This window comes from Furipterus horrens, unplaced genomic scaffold, assembly GCF_987537825.1.
Source record: "Furipterus horrens unplaced genomic scaffold, mFurHor1.1.pri manual_scaffold_8, whole genome shotgun sequence".
Lineage (NCBI taxonomy): Eukaryota > Metazoa > Chordata > Mammalia > Chiroptera > Furipteridae > Furipterus > Furipterus horrens.
The window spans coordinates 111171829-111179004 of NW_028327178.1; positions in this window are offsets into that span (position 1 = coordinate 111171829).

A 7176-nucleotide genomic window follows, 5' to 3' on the forward strand; every position below is an offset into this window, starting at 1 on the left:
AGCAATGAGGCTTGATTTTCCCAGGTGCTGGGACTGTGTTCTGAGAGGCCTGGTGCGATGCTGGGATCACTGCCCAAGTGTCCCTACTGAGTTTTTAAAACGTGTGGGTGTGCTTTCTCCTGGCGTGCTGCTGTTGCCAGTGCCACCACACTGTGCCTTATCTGGTATTGCTCTGCTCCTCCTAGTTCTGGGGGTGAGTGTTTCTTCTTTCTATGTTAGTTTGTTGGACTTCCATGCAGCTCGATGTTGTGGGACTTTTGGTTGTCTCTAATTTTGAGGTTGTTGTGTTCTTTCTCAGTTGTGGAGGGAGATGCAGCGTCTGTCTAGGCATCCATCTTGGCTGGAAGTCCCTATGGTGTTTTTTCATGGGTCTATGGAGCGGTTCAGGAATTTGCTTGTCATTGGTTTGTAGGGGCCATGCTCATGTTCTCATCAGTGTCTGAAGTATGGAGTCGGTCTGCTTGTTTTAGGTCCCTGTGTTTTAGAAATGATTGCCTTTTCCTTTTTAGAGCAGCATGTGATCAAAGGAACAGAAAGGTGTCTGTAGGCCATATCCCAGGGAAGGGTGAAGAAATGGAAGTCATGTAGGAAGCAGGGAGGGATCCTCAGGGAGACTTGCTCAAGTCTTCGAGTGTCACGGCAGGTCAGCTACCGAGAAAGGTGTGTGTCCCCGAGTGGGGCCTTTCATGTGTGCCATCTGTCTCATGGGTAGGAGGGCAGATAGGGATGGGAGGTAGTCCTGTCTCTTGTCAGTATTCCCTGATGGAGTGGGTTGTTGAGTTGGCCACTTTGGGTATGTGGTGGAGCAGGGTGGAGGAGAAGTCATCGTTGTCTACTGAGGGGTTGGGTGCTTGGTGTGCTGGGGTCCAGTAGATTCTCCTGTGAATATAGGGGAGGCAGCCTCCCTTGCCTACTTTTGGGAGATGGGTGTGGAAGTTAGAATGGGTGTCCATTAGAATGTCACTGCCAGTTACCCAAGTGGATCTATTCTTTGGCATAGGAGAGGTGTGTCCTTTCAGAATCTCTGGCTATTGTTCTGGCCTCCAAGTAGAGTCGATGGCATCGGAGTCGGGTGCCATCACCGTTATTCCGACAGTCAGGGTATGTCTCGTTGCCCCCTACGTTGTGTGGAGGCCCATCTGTATTGTACTGCAGAAGAAAATGAGCCTTTTTGTTGTGAGACTTCTGAGTGTCCAAGTTGTCCTAGTTGAGAGTAGTGAATTCCAGCTGTGATAGAGCGGGGTTGGGGTGGGAATGGAGGGCATCTCTGATTCTTGGCTGGTGTCCTCTTGAGAAAAGAAAAGAAGAGAAAAGGCAAGGCAGGGGGAGGGGAGGAGGAGGGGGAGGGAAGAGAAGGTGAGAGAAGGAATGGTCCATGAGAAAGAGAAACAAAGATAAGAGAGTTCTGGGCTCTGAGAGGATCCCCGTGTCCTTATTCCAGGAGTCAGCTAGCAGGATGTAGGGTGTCCCTTGGGTTTTTCAGCATAAAGCTATTGGATATCTGTGGTGAGAGGAGAGAGAATGAAGGCGAGTTGCTTGTTGTATTTGGAAGTGTCCCCCTGGATCACCTGAGGGGGTGGACAGCGGTTCACGGGGTGTCCCGTCTCTCCCCACCGAAAAGCAGTGTATGTGTCTGGTGACATGATGCCGTGGTCAGGCTGCAGAGATTCGCCATATCCATGTTTTTTCCAGAGAGCAGGGATAGTTTTAGATGAAGGTGGATCATTTCTATCCATGTCAGTGCTTTTCTCTGTGTGGCTACTTTCCTGGAAGGAGCAGGAGAAGGAGGGAGAGGGTGAGTGGTAGAAGTTTGATTGGAGATGTTATGCAAGGAATGTCAGTTGGTAGGCTGCTCTTGCACTGAACCGGAGAGGTTTGTAGTGTTTTAAAACATCTGCCCCCTAGATGTCTTTGGCTTGCTCCCCTTTAGCTTTTGTGGGTATTTTTTAGGAAAATGGAGGATGCTCTTAAAGAGGAGTCATCAAGGCATCTGTGTAAAAGCATTCCTGGTGAGAGGTGGGCTGGGATAGTAGGCTAACCTGTTCTAGAAGGATCTCCTCTATGATGGTACTTGTTGTCTGAGGGCAGGGCCTGGAGAGAAACAGTGAGAGGAGAGGAAGGTTCTGGCAGTAGTTGAGAAACGGGCCGAGTTTTACCGTGACCCTGTTTTCCATGCTGTGTCGTAGAGGCAGGTATTTGTCATTTTAGGTGTAGAATTGACAGCCTTTTGTAAGAAAAAAGGAAAAGCGGTGAGTCCCAAAGCAGTGAAAAATAATTAGGAGTCAAGGGCAAATGTCATTAGAGGGTCTGTAAGTCAGAATGGACTGTATTAGCCTGTTGACCAATGAGGAAAGGGGCTTTCCACAGCTTAACTCTGATAGCTTCTGAGGACCCAGGATATCGGAGATGAAAGGAGGGGAGGTCGTTGTCACCAAGGTCCTGGAGATGGGAAAATGTAATTGGACAGCCCAGCCAACCAGAAGGAGAAAAGTGAAAGAAGAATCGGTGGCAGACCTATCACCGGAGCAACGTGAGTTAATTTTCACCTTGAGGGAAGTTAGGTCATCCTGTGTGATTGCCACTGTGGAGTATCCAGCATGAAACATGGAGAAGGAGGGGGACAGGGGAGGTGGGCGGCTTTAGATGCTATTAGGGACAGAAGCAGCCAGCTGCATCTCTCATTAGGTAAGTAGGCTTGGCTTTTTTGGCTGTGGGAAGGGCTGCAGATCTGTGAATATACAACTGCCTCACTGAGCGGTGAAGTAATACCTGAAGGTGGAAGAGAACTTTCAGTAGGCTGTTATAGACTCTTGTAGAATTTCCTTCCTTGAGAAGCATGTGCAGGGGCTTTAAAGTCATCATGAATCCTGAGCGGCTGAGAATGTATTTTCTGTGGTAAGAAAAAGGTGAATCGCAGAGATATCGGAAGGGCTCTTTGCAAAGTATGGGAGCCCAGTGGGAGGTGTTAGAGATTTAGAACCTTGTGAGCCTTGTCAGCCAAGGAACAGGTGTTGAGCAATTACGTCAGACTGTGGAAAGTGATGATGGAAGGTCTGTGACACCCGCACAGCCTACCCAAGCCTGGTTTTAGACTGTTGGGAAGCAGGAGAGTTGGAAGCTTAGTGAAGTAGTTCAGGAAGCAGAGGACATGTCATCGTTCTGCCAGACATGACAGTGACCATTTGGCAGTGGCAGTGTCACAGAATGGGGGGGTCCAAAAATCCGCAGAGACTGTGGGTTGTGAGATGGGGAAAGGAGACTCCTAGGAAGGTGTCTTCCCACGTGTTTGGGTATGGGCTAGTGTCCTTGTTGTGCAAATCACTTTGGTTTTTCCAAGTCCAAGGCAATGGGAGGGGGTCGGGAACCAGGAACGGTGTGGAAGAGCATTCACAGTGTGTTGAAGGTTCTGTGAATGGTCATAACGGGTTATCATGTCCACTGCGTCCAAGGTGCAGTCAGGGATTTAGTAAGTGGCAGAGGTTTTAGGGACAGAACATCATGTGGCTTGGAGGTGAGAACACCATGCGGATTTAAAGGAAAGGGAGAATTCTGTGCAGTTCCCAAGAAGGCTGGGAACTGCACGTGTTTCTGGACGAAAAGCTGGAGGGCAGCTCACCATAGGGAATGAGTCCCCAGTCAGGGTCGAAGGATTTGGAGATGCCGATCAAGTTAAACTGTGTCTAGAAAGTAGAGTAAACTGTATGTGTGACTTTTTTAAGAGGAGTCTGGTTTCATAGGGGAGACCAGACTGTGTTTGAGGGTGTTTTTAAGGAAAATAAGACATAAATGCAGAAATTTTGCAAATCATGGAACTGTCTATAACTATGAAAGAAGGAAAATTTTTAATTGTCACTAAAGTGTGGTATGGAGAGGTATGCTTCTGGTGGTGGGCCATCGGGCACATAAGAACTGCACAGCTTGTGGGAGATGTTTCCATCGTAGAAACCCGTGGGTTTTGTTACAACAGAAAAAACCATGGCCTTCTTCATGTTTCTGTTAATCTATGCATTTCTTCTTTGTTGCTGGTTATTCCACTCTTAAAAAAAAGTGTCTGTTGTATGAAGGGAGGCGTGGGATAGTTCTTGGTGCCCTTGTCTGGTGAGTGTGGGTATAGGGGGGCTTGGTTCCATTTGTAGCTGAGAAGAAAGCCTAGGGTCAGTGAGTTTGTGGATGGTGTTCCCTAGGGTCAGAGGATCCTTTGGGCCCTTTGGGGGAATATGAAGCTGTTAGGGTAGCCCTGCTGTGAGAAATCACCTAGAGACTGCTGTGGGAACAGATCACGGGTTTATTGAGGGAGCCAAGGAAGAGGTAAGGGTGTTCAAGGGAAAGGAAATTCTCCGTACTGAATGAACGTCTCTTAGGAGCCAGGGAGATGGGTGGCGAAGGCGGTGGGGGTAGCTTCTGGTCCTCCTGGTGGTCCCGTAGGAATCGCCATGGTAGGTCCTGTCTTCAGGCAGCTATTTTTTAGCCCTTTTGGTAAGGGGGAGTTTGCTTATTGATATGTTTAGTGTTAGTCAGATATTAACATCTCATGGGTTTCCCCCTCCCACAGCAGCTTAGTTAACATTTTGGGCTAAGTCTATGAGCATTTCCTTTTGGAAAGTTTCAGTCTCTTCACCTATGTTTTGAGAAATGCTAGATGCAGGGTCTGTTTGATCACCAAAGTTCAGGTGTCCGTGACCTGACAGAACATCATTTCCAGTTGCCTCCTCTCAAGGACCCAGAAACGGAATGAAGTGATTTGTGTATATCGATCGAGTCCTCAGGTTCAACTGTCCTAGGAAGAGTAAATTTTGTTTAGGACCGGGGAGGAAACGTTCCCAGGGAAGCCTGCCGCACAGCACGCACCCTGGACCCGGTGGCCATCCAGTGACGGGGTCCTCTGGTGAATGTTGCAGGTCGGTATGGTGTATGTCGCCATTTTTGTCACAGCAGGTTTTTTGTTTCCGAAAAAATGAAGGGTGTTCTGGGCTTTAGGCATGTTTCCCAATTTAGAGAATAAAGTTAGGTATGAGGTATCAGGAAGTCTGTTAGTATGCATGGAATGTTTGATTCGTGAAGGGGAGCAGCAAGGGTAGGGTGGGCAAAGCTCAGGGTGGGAAGCTTGCAGTAGGTCGGCCGGGTTGCCCATGGCGTTCCAGAGCCTTGGAGTCCACGAGTGCCAGTCCTTTGTTTTGAGGAGGGACGTATCTGGGGGTGGGTAGGGGTAAGGGAGTTGAATTGGTATGGAGAGGGAAAGGTGTCTGCCTCGTAGGACCTTGGTCACGGATCCTTGTAAGTGTGAGTGGGTTTTTTCCAAGGCCCTATCTGAGGTTTTCCATGTATTTTGCCCTGGAATGTGAATATGTTCTGAAATGGTCTCCTCAGGTATTATGGAAGGATGCTTAAGAGTTTCAAGAATTTTTTTTTCTGCGGTCATTTTCGTTGTTGAAGCTGGAAGAGCAGGCAGTAGGACGGGAGAGGGCCCGGGAGGGTGGAACTAGGGTCTTGGCACGAGTTTTCTATTCCATTTGTTCCCTATGAGGTGAGTGGTGGTCTCCAAAAATCCTTGGGGGATGGGGAAAAGGGAACAGCTTTGAGGAAGCGTTTTAAGGTACCTTTGCATGACAATGGCCAGTTGCTAGTTTCTGAGTTCTGCCAATCACTCAGGTTCTCCCAAGGCCCCCAGGCGATGGATGGAGCTTTGAGCACGGAACTGTGCAGAAAGAGCCTAGAGCCTGTGCAAAGTTCTGTGAGTGGTCAGAACTTGTTACCACGCCCATCGGGTTACAGGACGCAGTCAGGGATTCAAGAAAAGGGGGCAACATTTTAGAGGGGGGATGAGATCCACAGCGTGTATCAGGAGTGCAGACAACTTGATGGTGCTCTGATAGGGCCAAGCACACGTTTTCCTGGATTGTTATAAGGAGAAAGAGGACATCGTCCAGGAGATCCCAAAGGAGAGAGGTGACCGATCTGGGATGGGGAACTTCTGGGCCTGTTTTTGGCTTGGGGAGCAAGGGATGTGCTGGGTCCTGTGGGAGAAGAGGGCTAGTGAGCTGAAGTGCCTAATGTCTCCCCCAGGTTGGGATACTGAAAGTAAAGACCCGTTTTCCTCAACACTCCCTGGCTGGTTTGGCTCAGTGGATTGAGCGTCGGCCTGCGAGCTAAGTGTCGCTGGTTCGATCTTCCAGTCAGGGCACATCAGAGAAGGAAAACTCTGACTCCAAAATACCTCCGCTGCCTTGCGGCATACCTCTTCAGGGGAAAGGCTAAGGGAGTAAACCCCGACAGAAAATCCGGAGCCGGAGTCCCTAAGGCGGTTCGACGTTGTAGTCAACACCGGCAACTCCTGCGGCGCACCTGAAGCCAAGCTGTATCGACTCCGTCTTTCCCTTGGACCCTTCAGCTGCGAAGAGAGGGGGGGTCTGCTGCATGGGCAACAGCAGACCCTCCATATCACCCTGCCCAGGCTCTGTAGCTTCAGCTTCACTGGAGAGGACACTCCAGCGTCATCGCAAGATGTCGATTCAACACGGGAGGAGACAGATACCGTGTCACTCCCGAGTCGGACTGCACAACCATTCTCGGCGGTGCAGATAGACTCTTAAGAAGCTACACCATCGTCTCTCGAGACGGACGGCTGCCGATGAGTTGGGTTTTACACCAAGGGCCCACGTGAAAGAATCTGGTTTTACTCTGTCACCATTGTGACGATGACGTATGTGGCTCGTGGAGCCTGTAGTCAGGTTTGCTCTGTGTCAGTTTCAGTGCAGCGGATGTCCATGCGATGTGTGTCGTTCCTACTTTCTTTAGGACAGCCGAATTTGTTAGTACTGTGTCACCGTGGTAAAGCTGGTCTGCTTTTGAGTGGAGAAGTGAGAGGTGCTGTTTCCCTCTAGGATAGAGGGGAGGCGGTGGCTTTGTCTTTCCCAGACAGTGGACAGAGTCATGCTGTGTTGGTTGTTTGTGGTCACTCTTGTGCTGCCTTGTCTGTGTCGTGGTGCTGTTGAGGTGTTCATTCACAACTGTGGGGTTTGTTACCCGTGTCTCTTTGTCTGTGTCCTTTCCTCCCTCCCTCTGTCCCTGTGTGCTTCTTTCTCTCTGTGTTTGCAATGTATGTGGAGTTCTTGTGTTTAATGGTTGTTGCCTCTTCCTGAAACCTATGGCCCTGGTGTGCGCTGCAGTGTGTGGTGG